Below are 12,605 nucleotides of genomic sequence, written 5' to 3'. Positions count from 1 at the left end.
AAAAGCCAGCCATGGACTGCAACTATCCGGGGCTCTGCATTGCCCAGCAGGTCCCACAGGTGGAAAGGGGAGCTTTGCAGCTCCCGGACAAATCACTTCCCGGAGCATATGCTCCACATCTGGGTGGAGGAGCTGGTAGCATCGTCAGGGCTGTTTATTTGCATAATCCCCAATTAACACAAACTGCCTCGGACAGGCGCCAGCCATGCGGTTGTGAAGTCTCGCTCATGAGCAAGTCAGCAGTGCCCGCCTCTGCTGGATGGCTCAGGGACCCCGCACGCATGGGGACACACACAGATCGTCCCCACCATCCCTAATGGAGCTGCTCCAGCATCTCCCTTGCTCCTGAGCCATGTTATGGATTATCTGAGTTATGTGTACAGGCTTTTCCCCATCCCCAATGCAGCCAGAAATGTGGCTTTAAAAGGAAGAATTAAAAACTTTCATATCACCCCAGGAGCTGGGAAATTACCAAAAGCATCACATGTTTTTAGGACACACAGAATAACTACACCATGGGTGGCCATGGCGTTGTGTGAGTGCCCTTGGGTGGCGGCAAAGGTCTGAAGGCAATGGGAAATCGCCGCAGCAGTGCCCTGCTCCTGCTTCAGTATGGTGATAAGCACTTTATATATATGTACATTTAAATATATGTATATATATATATAAACAGGTCCTGGAGGTGACAGCACCTTCAAAAACATCAAGAAGAAAACAAAATCTTGGCTCTCTCCCCCGAAACAACTTTCTAAAGAACACCAAGAGTGGCTGCTGCCACCTAGCGAGCCAGCACACGGCTGCAGCCCGGCTCCGAGGGATTTTTAAAAAAAGAAAAAAAAAAAACCATGGACCCATTGCTTTTTGCCCTAAAACACGCAGCAGGTTCGGGGAGTGATTTTTATTTATTTATTTATTTTCCCCAATAATGCCCTGAGCAAGCAGGAAGGGAGCACAGCACAGAGCCCGGCTAATGGCAAGCCAGGGCTGCCTGCGGCACTGAGCTCCCCACGCTCTGCGGCCCCATATTGCTGCAGGATCCGGCCCCGCACCCCACAAGGACAGCCCTGCCCTGCCCCACATCGCACCCAGTGCTCGGGGAGTGAGGGGTGGCCGTGGTTCCCCAGGAGCATTCATCTCCTGCTCACCCAGCTCGCACCCAGCCCACCGGCACTGCTCCCTCCGCCAAGGTGGCCAGAGGGCTGCCTCGCTCAGAGGGCAGTCAGTGATTTTGCAGCCTGTAGGAAGGCTGGAAAAAATGGGTTTAAAGAGGATTTTGCATCTCTCTGAGCTCAAGGGGTGGGCAGAGAGGGAGGCTGGCCAGGGGAGGCTGTAGGAGGGTGGCTGGCCAGTGCCAGCAGGGCTCGGTGCAGGCAGGCTCACTGCCAGCCCTGTTTGTGACCCAGCGAGGTGTTTGTGTTGGCAAGGGCAGCCCAGGGCAGGTCCCAGTGCTGTCACAGCTCTGTCACCTCCCGCACTGAGGTCCCAGGGGGTGGCAGCGTTGCCAGCTCCCCCCCAGAGGACAGCAGGACCACAGCGAGCGTCCCCTGGGACCCCACATCAGGAAGCGCTGGAGACAGGGGGAACGTGGGGCCACCAGCACCAGAGCAGTTGCCCTCTCATCCCCAGCCACACTGTTTGGTGTAAATCTCACCCCAGGAGGGCAAGGATGTGGGGATGCAGCTCTGCCCATCAGCTGGGGGGAAGGTGCAGAGAAAACCACCTTTCTTGGAAGTTTTGTGCTCCTGATGCCCAGGGCTGGTGTGGTGTGTGAGCAGACCTCAGCCAAAGCTGAACCAAGGGGCTGGTCCCTGCATCTCAAGCCAAAAATCTGCCTCCCTGCCAAGCCCCCACACTGGTCCCAGCCCTACCCTGCAGACCCCAGCAAGGTCCCCTCACCCCAGCAGCCCCCCAGGGCACCCCCAGCCCCAGGCAGGGGAGCTGCGTGTATGGGGCCGTAAGTTTGTGCAGTCCCAGCAAACCTGTGCTGACTTTATCCTTTTTCTGGCAGAACTATAAATAACCCAGCTGGGCAGCAGGATGCAGAAGGATGCCAGGGCCAAAATAAGCTAAGCTGGGCTGCCGAGGAATTGCTATTACCTACTTGAGAGACTCTGAGCACAACGGGAACGGCCTGGGTGTGTGGCACCACTGGCCAGGCTCAAAAAACCCTAAAGCTGTATTAAGGACGGGGTGGGCTGGAGACATCCATGGGTGCCTGTGTCCCCCTCAGTGCCAGGTGGGGGTGTTGTTAACCACACCCCTAAATGAGCTGTTTGGAGACCACCACGCCTCTGTGCCCACGCTCCAGGCACTCAGCCTTGTCCATGCAGCCAAATGTGGAAAATCAGGGTTTGGGTTGTTTCTTTTTCCCTAAAATGAGAAAAAATAGGTTTTAAACAAGCTCCCTCCTGGCAAGCTCCATACTTTCTGCAGTGTGGGGAAGGACTGAGCTCGGGAGCTGACAGCATCCCGATGGGACACGGGACAGGACAAGGGCCACCACGTCCACAGCTGGGGCCTGGTGGCCATATGGGGGTCTTGAGGCAAGCAGAGCTGCACTGTGGGGCTGGACATGGCTCCCAAAATCGGCCCCACATTGCAGTATGGCCGGGGAAGCCAGGCTGGTGGGGCAGGACAGAGGGAGCTGGCAATCTGCTTCAATCCCCGTCTCGTAAGAAACACCCTGGTGGTTTTCTCAGGGTTCACTGGGAAGGGAAAGTGGAGTTTTAAACAGTTCATATAAACAACTGGGCTTGAAAAAAGCAGACCTAATTTCCATGCACTGGTGCTGTAATTATGCATGCAAGCCAGCAGACAATAACAGATCGGGTAGGATCAACGCTGAGAAAGAAATCATGGGGTGCAGCTCCTGCCCCAGAAGCCCTCGAGGACTCGGGGAGGGAGCTGCAGGGTGCCTGGCTGGGACCCCACCAGGCTGCAGGCACGTGCCCAAACACAGACCTGCAGCAGCAAGCACAAGGCGTGGGACTGGGGACCGAAATCTGAAATTGGACTTGTCTCTGGCTCTGCTTTGTGCTGGGGAGCTGCAGGGAGCACAGCCCCAGGCAGACATCGGTGCCCCTCACCTCTGCATCAGAGCTGGCCTCCAGAGCCCACCCCAGCTGGTTCCTGCAAAAGGTCTGGGGGTCTGGATGGGTGCTGGGCTCAGCAGGATGGTGCTGGAGGAGAAGCAGCAGCAGCAACCGGAGGGCATCGACCCACAGGGATGTGTCCTTGCTCCCTGCAACAAGGACAGGTGCTGGCATGGCAAGGATGGCTGGGCAGTGCTGGGATTTTGGGGTGTGCACTGAGTGGGAGACACGGACCAAAATAAAAAGACAGAGAATTAATGAGGATTAAACAGAATTAAAGACCGGGCCATCCACCCGGTCACCATCCCCTTGCACCCCACTGAGAGCTGGCACACGTGCGTGCGTGCATGCACGCAGCCCCCCAGGGCTGTGCTGGAGGGAGCAGGCAGGGCTGAAGGGCTCTTTGTTCCCCGGTGTAATTATACCTGAGTGGGGAAGCGAAATGTGCTGAAAACCCCTCGCCGGGCGTTTCTGCAGGGAGCCGCGGCGCTCAGCCCAACACTGGCCCCATTGTTCCCTCCGTGTGCTCCGGGCCCACCTCCACTCCCCACTTCCCTGCCTTTCCTCGAAATAATCAGTCTGTGATTAAAAACCAGGTCTTTTCCCTCGGCAATGTCAACATCGGGTGAAACGCCCTGAAACTCCCTGCTGCTGCTGCTCCCTGCACTGTGAGGGTGCCAATGTAGGGACAAGGGCACAGTCGGGTGAGATTTTTGGCAATGGGAGCACCCTGGCTCCTGCTGAGGGCTCAAAGGCTTCATCTAGGGTCGAGATTCTTGCAAAGCACTGAAGAAAAAGAAGAAATAAAATACCAATAGCAGTCATAATAATAATAACAAAAGTAAAAAACCTCTCGCCAGCTGCCTGGATTGCAGAACAGCATCTGCAAAACCACAGTTAGCAGCCTTGTGCTGGGGACTGCTGCTTGCCGAGGAATTCCCCAGGCACCAGGGGTGCAATGAGCACAGACACCCCAAAAGTGATGGTGTCCGGCTTTGGGGTGCCGGGCTCCGGCCGTGCCAGGAGGTGGCAGCAGGCACACGGCGAGCGGCGGGGAGAAGGGTCCGGGGCTGCGGGATATGGGTGCCACCGGCAGGTTGCTGATACGAGCTGGGGAAATGCTGGGGGCTGGTGTCGGGAGAGCAACTGGGACAGCTGGGCAGCAGTGAGACACAGCTCGGGCTTTGTGTTCTCACGTGTCCGCTGCAGATATTAAAGATACTGTTTTTACTTTGTACAGGGTGGGTTTGTCGTGTGTTTGTTTGTCTAAAGGGACTTTGTCATAATCAGAATGCACTTCCGAATACACAGAAATTACAGAGCACTTCCTCCTTTAACAGCGGGGTATAACGGGTCAGTTTCCATGCTCTGAAATCAGAGAAGACGCTCAAATTTTAAAGAGTAGGAGAAGAACCTCACCGATGTTTTAGCAAAATTACTTACTTTACAAGTGTAAAGTTTGGAGGTTTCTTATAATTGCTAGGGCTCTGAAAATCTTCCCTAGGTTACACACATACCCCAGTAAGAAAGATCCCACGGCTAGAATTAAGCTAGCATTCCTGTATATGAGGCCTGGGCTAGAAAACATCCCAGTTTTCCCCCAGCTGAATTGTACCCATGTTTAAATGGCCACCTGCGGTTGCGTTTGATGAGGGAATATACACACACAACCTCAAGCACAGGCTTGAAGTTCAGTTTCAGCACAGAGCAATATATGCTGCCCAGTCAGGGCCTGTGAGTACTGAAAAGTCAGAAGAGCATGTGGCTTTGTCAAAAAAGTGCACATCTGAAGCCAAGATTACAGCCCAATAGAAGAAGCATCCAACTGAAGAGCTGAAGTTAATTTCAGAGTTCTTTTTTTTTTTTTTTTTTTTTCTGTAGAGTTTTTCCATAAACCTTTAAGTTTTTACATTCCTTTATAGATACTTGACCTAGATACTTGACTATAGATACACATTTTACAGTTTAATATTTACAATGTTCCATTCAAGTTAATAAAAAATGAATTTTGCATAAATCTCTCTCTCATGCATCCTCCAAGCAGCCATCTTTCATCCACTGCCAAGGTACAGAATCCTGTCCTGGCAGGACAGTAAAGCTCAGGTTGACTTTACCTGGAGTTCCATATCCGCATGGCTGGGCTTCCTTTCTGGTGCATTCTTCTATCTCATGGCTTGTTTATAACATTGGGCTTGTTTTTGCACAGTGCTTGTGGTATGATTCCCTAGATGTACTATGACTTTTTACCCAGCCATCTGAATGGATTTTGACTTTAGTGTAAGATTAGTGTTTGCAGGAAGGAGCTGAATGCTACCCCAAGTACAATTATGTGCTCGACATACATGTATATGTATCTATCCCTTGGGCACTGTGGCCATTTGCAGTCTCTGTTTTTGTCTTACCTTTACTAAGGTAAAGGTTGCTAAAGCCAGTGTTGATTAATAACATTCAGTATCACATGTCAAGCTCACCATATAAGTTGTCCTCTGTGTTATCATTTTGTTTCCCTCCTTTTGTAGCTGACATTTGGGAAAAATGTTATTGTTCAACCTCAGCAACCCCAATCTTTTTATTTTTTCTGCTTCAGATGTCTTAATGCAAGATCCACTAGTGGCAGGTGCTCTGTAAAATTCACGAGAAGAATGCATTCCAGGTGCCCAGACTACTGATTAGTTTATGCTTGCCAGTTCAAGATGAATGTAGTGCAATTTTCACATTCAAACTCTGAAAGAGAATATTTTCCCTGTTAAAAATCATGGTCTATCAGTGAACGGGAACACCAAAAAATAAATTAACATCAAACCAACATGGCACAGATAATGTAATTGAGTGGCAGAAGCGGTTTGTATCCAAAACTTCACCTTTCTTTTGGTCCTTGTGGTTTCTGCTGCTTTGTTTACTTATTTGGGAAAAAAAAAGGAGACTACTGATTAGCTCATTTTTTCCTACACTTCCTATAAGATACTCGGGCAGGATGGAATTTTCTTGCAATTCTTTTGTCATAACTTCCTCTTGACTGGTAAAAACTGCAACAGATGACGAAAGTTTTCTGTGCAGAAAGATCTTGTGCAGAGGGTTTTAGGAAAACTGTGTTTACAGTATAGCTTTTCAGATTTCCTATGTTTGATATGGTCAAGCAGTGCTTCTGGGAGTTAACTTCTGAGAGGTAATATTTGATAATATCAGTAATACTTTTTCACATTGTTTCTCGGTCTGAGCCAGATTTCAAAGTCACCGAGGCAGAGATTTTTTCTTGTGACAAAATATGCATAGTATTTATTTACAGTCAGGCTTCTATATTTTAAGTAATATTATTCAAATCACTAACAGAATCTGAGTTCTAACTGAGTTCTTTCAGTCAGAACTAGCACATTGAGTTAGTGCCATTGATGCTTGGAGTTGACTGGGAAGCCACTGAAGTTAAGGGTTTGTGTGGCAGAGTTGTATAAATCACTTCCATGTTTGAATCTTTCCTGTTGTGTTACTAAAAAAGAAATATCATAGAATCATAGAATTGTTTTTGTTGGAAGGGACCTTAAAGATCAATTAATTCCAAAACTCCCTGCCAAAATCCTACAATATCATTAAAATATTGCAATTCCACTAGGCTTTTGAACAGGCGCTTATAAATGGATATTGCTCTCTGAAACCTCAAAGCCCTGGGCTCCCTCAGTTTGGGGGCTGGGACTGGCCCACATAACAAAAGCACTGCACACCCAAGTTGTTTTGTTATCTGAGAGTATGAGAGCCCCTTTCCCGAAACAGGCCCTGCATTCATTCATTCCCATGTTCCATTCTTAACCAGCAGGTCCCTGTTGGCCTTACAGATGACAAACTTACTCTCTTCAAGATTATCTAACTTACTGAAGGTGGCATAGCAAGTCACTGTCAGAGACAGAAACTGAACTGGGTTTCTCAGTTCCCTGACAAGTGTTTAATGATTTAGGATTTGTGATTTTCTGGATTTTTGTATGAAAATGCTAGCCAAGCACACAAAAATCCAGACAATGACAGAAATATAAAGGATTTAAGTAGGCCTCTAAGTCTATCTCCTGCCCAAACCAGGACTAACTAAGGTTGCACAGAGGACGTTGTCTAGTTGAGTTAAAATCATTTTCAATGTTGGAGATCTCACAGCCTCTTCACAATGCTGGTTGAGCATTTGACACCCTGCATAGTGATTTTTTTATTATTATTATTATTATTTTTTTTTTTTTTTCTTATATGTAACCAGAATTCCACTTACTGGAACTCTTGCCTCTTGCCCTTCATACTGTCCCTGTGTACCTCCGCAAAAGAGTATGTTTCCATCTAGTTCACTTCTTCTCTTCTAGCTCTTTGCTTCAGTTCATGCCTGTACTGGCTGTACAGGCAGGATGTTCTAAAGTAATTGATTTCTATCACTCTGGCAACAAAAACATAGCTTCCTTTTAACTCTTGGACCACCAATACTCCTCCCAAATGGAATGAGCTTGGTCATACAAATCTCTCATTTAAGTGTTGGTAGTGCTTATCCGCAGGGAAGTCAAAATGAAGGCTCTTTCTGCCCTCTGTTGGGCAGTTAATGATGGAAATTGGTAGCATAAACACAGTCAAAACCTGGTAAAGTGCAGCAAGTCTTTACTAAAGAGAGAGGAAGAGAAAGTTAACTGTGGTGAATGTGGAATGTGTTGAATTTAACATCACTGGGACAAACATTATTGTTGTTAGAATGCTAATGCTAGTTATAGTAATATAAATGTAGCTGTGGATTGAGATAGTACAACTCAAAGATGGACCGGATCCCCAGCGCTGTTATTCTGTACTGTTGCACAAGGTGGTAGTGTGAAACCTCATGGTAAAGGGCTTTGTGCAAACACACGAGGCAATACATGAGTTTATGCTTGAGGCAGGTAGGCAGAGTTCACTTGCAGCATGAGCTGTAGCACACTTGTGAGTACTATAAATGTGTATCTATGATACCTGTAACATCATATTAAAAGCCAACTTTAGGCATGAACAAGGGCTATAGACCACATGTGCTCCCCACAAAGGTGAATTACCAGTGTGAGTCACAGCATGCATAGAAAAGAGCTGCTGCAACCTTCAGCTGCTGGCTGGGGCCTTCACAGCCCCCATGTGTGCTCTGGCTGAGAACATTAAGTCTACAGAGCAAAGTGTTTTATTTAGAAGATGGCAGTGACAGCAGCACTGCTGTAACCTTCTTTAGGCACCTTGTGATATTTACCACAATACAACCTAAATGGATAATCAAATGCTCTCCCTGCCTCACTGAACAGAATGCCTTGTGCTAGCTGAAATAGCAGTTACCCAACACCTCCTTCATCTGCAGCGTTCTGGGTAGGGATTCTTCTTCTGTCCTTCTTACCTCCATGCAGGGTAAAACATTAGTCTCCTAACTCAAGGAGCTCCTGAATGCTGCCGCCACAATATCGTTGCACTTCACAGACAGAAAATATTTTATTTTTACAATGTTTGTGTGAGTTGGTGGGAAAGTAAAATCATTGTCTGCAGTTTGTGGGTAATGGTGAACTGCCTGCCTGTGGGTACCACTTTCAGACATGCAGTATTTGATTTGTCAGAGTATTTGGCATTGTGACGCATTTTCTAAGGTCCATGAGGTACTCTGGACTTCAGTCCACATTGCCTGGCAGCACATTGATCAGGGGGCACGAAAGAGCATAGCCTGTTGTCATGGGCTCCAGGACAGCTGCGGCTTGGGTGCAGTGCACCCCCAAGCCTGAAGGACAGCCTGACACTCAGCATCCCACATATCCCCTCTGCTTTTGTGGCATGCAGCAGTGAGGGGCTGTGTGACTTGTTAGCAGACACCAACATCCTGCAGAGGAGTGATGGGCAACCTGGCTGCTGCTCTGGGTTAGATGGTATGAGCTGACCTGTAGGTACCACAAAGTGTGAGCCAAGCTTTCTCCCCTTGCTGTCCTCCCAAGCCTACATAAAGCCTGTGAAGGCTGGAATCAGTAACAGCTTAGGCCTGTATGCAAAATAAAATGTGTCAGATATTTTGTTTGTTTGTTTATTTTGATGCTGCTGCCTAGAAAATGAGGACTATGCAATTAACGATCACTCATGCAAAGCCTGTCCTAAGGGACGGAGGCAGCGCAAGGCTGTGCTTGTGGTAGGGTAGAACCCAGATCCCCATGCTCCCACTGCTCTAGATTAATTGTCAAACCATTCATGCTGCTCATACCCATCTTCTACCTTCTGTGACAAGGGAGGTAAGGCCCCACGGGTAACAGCCTCATTTTCTGTACACTTCTAATTCACACTCAGTACAGATCCTCTCAGTGCGCTGTTAAGAGAGAATCCTGTTGAACAAATTATGGGCATTCTTTTTATGAAAGAGCCCATCAGATTACACAAAATATTTCTTATAATGTATGTAATACATACATCACGCTAGTCAAGCAACTAACTGGCTTAGTATAGAGTATCTGTGTGAAGAATCTCCTGTGTTATACAGAAGTTTAGACTGATGCTCTCTCCTAGTCTTGAACTCTACAATATTTTATAATCAAGCCAGTAAGCCTTTTTGATTTTTATTTTTGAAATTGATCTTCAAAATTTCATACTCTAGTTAAAAAAAAAAAAAGTTTTTATGTTTTCCTTTTTTTTTTTTCTTTTTTTTTTCCCACTGAGTTTCACACCTGTTCAGTGACTTGGAGACCCAGAACTTCACTGTGGTAAATGATACAGTAGCAGGATGTATAACACAAATAACTTTCTATTACTGTTATTGTACTCTACTACTGGAGTGTTTTTTGAACTCTTCTGTTCTTTTCCCCATTCTCTGCTTTGTTCCACCCTATTCCCTATGATTTAACACCTATCCTGTGCCATCTGGCATCCCAAACCCACCACTGACAGCAACACTGAAAGGACCAGAGTGTACACGAGTAGTCAAGGCACTGACTACTAAATTGATATAGTATAATATGGGGTCTCAATCTCCTAAATCAGAGGCTTGGGGCAGACTAGGCCATTTGTTTGACTTGTATTTAAGTTCTCTTTATGCAGTTATAAACAGCTGAGACTATTTTCCCAGGAACTGGAGCACCTTCACACTAGGTGGAGCTGACCACCAGCTCCCACCATCCACTGTAGGCTTAGGTGTAATCAGGTGCTGGGCCCAGCATTCACAGGGAGGTATGTTTTGAACTGAAATTAGTGGTAGTTATATGAAATGTTGTCTATGTTTTGGCCTTGCTAATTAATTTTGGAAGGACATGTTGTGCATAGGGGTTGCTGTGTGTTCATGCAGGTTACAGCATTCATTATAACTTACAGTCAGGTTTGCTGAGGGGCTGGCACTCAACACAAGGCTTACATGAGGTGTTTTTTTGCCCTTAGGCCACATTGTATAAGGTAGGGCTGTTGGCAAGACCCTCATGTGTATGTCAGCAGAAACAGGCATGCAGGAACACACAGAAACTGTGGTCAGCCAGCAATGCAATGCTTGGATGCAGTGTCAGGGGAGCAGATGGAAACTGCTGGAGTATGAATTGCTGTCCTGCTGATGTGAGCTGGTGTGTTTGAGCTGTGATGAAAAGGTTGTAGTGATGTAAACCCACAACAGCATGACCAAGTTAGATGAATCTGTTCTAGAGCTATGGATACGTTAGTCTTTTGGGCACCTTTTGACTTACAAAACTGCTTGGAGTGCTGTCAGATGTGCTGGTGCAACCTGCAGCACTCCAAATATCAAACACAGATATTACCACTTATATGTGTAGTGGCTGTGGGACTACAGGTTTTCTTCTAGGACTACTCTATTTCTATTTGGACTTTTCACTGCAGGACTGAAGATCAACTGCTGCTCAGATAACAAATACTGAACCTTATTTACAGGGAGTACTCTGAGTGGAGTGGAGGTGAACTCTGCACTGATCTACTTGGACAGTACTTCCACACTTTGCAAGATAATTCAACAAGAATATGTAGGTGTGAGGAAATCCTCACTTTTAAATATTTCATAAATAGATGTAAATCTAGAAGAGATGTATAACAAACTGGTTGCATAGTTTGCCCCAGTTCATGACTGAGGCTTATGAAAAACCTTTCAGGTTACAACAGGAGTAAGAACAAAGTGTACGCTTGACCTGCAGGCAAGGCTGAGGCAGGGCTCTGCCTCCTGCCCGTGCAGCAGGCATTGGCTGTGGCCAGGGGCAGGAGCTGGCAGGCCCACCTGCGCTGAGCCCCCCCGGCACTTGGCAAACAGTTTGAAGGCTGGAAAAAGGATAAGGCCACAGCCAAGTCCAAGGGTCAGGCAGATAGCGCGGCTCACGGGCTATGCTGCGCGCCATTTGACCAGCACAGCGCCCTGCAGGATAACAAAAAATGTTTTTATGGATATATTAATGGCAAGAGGAGGGCCAAAGAGAATCTCTGTCCTTTACTGGATGCAGTGGGGAACATGAGCACTGAGGATAAGGAAAAGGCTGAGGTTCTTCACACCTTCTTTGCATCTGTCTTTACCAGCCAGACCGCTTATCCTTGGGGTACTCAGCCTCCCGACCTGGAAGTCTGGGACGGGGGCAGAAGAACCCCCCCACAGGTCAGGTGGAAACAGTTGAGACCTGCTGCTCCACCTGGACTGTCACAAGTCCATGGGGCCAGATGGGATCCACCTGAGGGTGCTGAGGGAGTTGGCAAATGTGATTGCTGGGCCACTCTCCATCGTCTATCAGCAGTTATGGTGGAGGCTTGCTAACGTGATGCCCATCTATAAGAAGGGTCATACGGAGGATCCAAGGAACTACAAGCCTGTCAGCCTGACTTCGGTGCCAGGAAGGGTGATGGAACAGATCATCTTAAATGCAATCACATAATGTATGCGGGACCACCGGGGAATCAGGCCCAGTCAGCATGGGTTCATGAGAGGCAAGTCCTGCCTGACCAAACTCATCTCTTTCTATGACTGGGTGACCCGCCTGGTGGATGAGGGAAAGCCTGTTGACGTATCTGCCTAGATTTCAGCAAGGTCTTTGACACGGTCTCCCACAGCATTCTCCTGGAGAAGCTGGCAGCCCATGGCTTGGACAGGTACACTCTGTGCTGGGTATAACTGGCTGGGAAGCTGGGCCCAGAGAGTGGTGGTGAACGGAGTGACATCCAGCTGGTCACCAGTGGTGTTCCCCAGGAGCTGGTGTTGGGGCCCATCCTCTTTAATATCTTTATTGATGACTTGCATGAAGGAACTGAGTGCAGCCTCAGTAAGTTTGCAGATGACACCAAGCTGGGGGGAAGTTTTGATGTGTCAGAGGGTAGGAAGGCCCTGCAGAGGGACCTGGACAGGATGGGCAGAGGCCAACGGGATGAGGTTCAACAAGGCTCGGTGCTGTGCCCTGCACTTGGGGCACAACAACCCCATGCAGCACTACAGGCTTGGGGCAGCGTGGCTGGAAAGTTGTGCAGAGGAAAAGGATCTGGGGGTGCTGACTGCTGCTCGCCTCAGCAGAGCCAGGTGGCCAGGAGGGACAGGGCATCCTGGCT

The sequence above is a fragment of the Aythya marila genome, assembly GCF_965140915.1.
Source record: "Aythya marila genome assembly, chromosome: 16".
NCBI lineage: Eukaryota > Metazoa > Chordata > Aves > Anseriformes > Anatidae > Aythya > Aythya marila.
The sequence above is the reverse complement of the archived record's forward strand: the minus strand, read 5'-3'. Positions refer to the sequence as shown.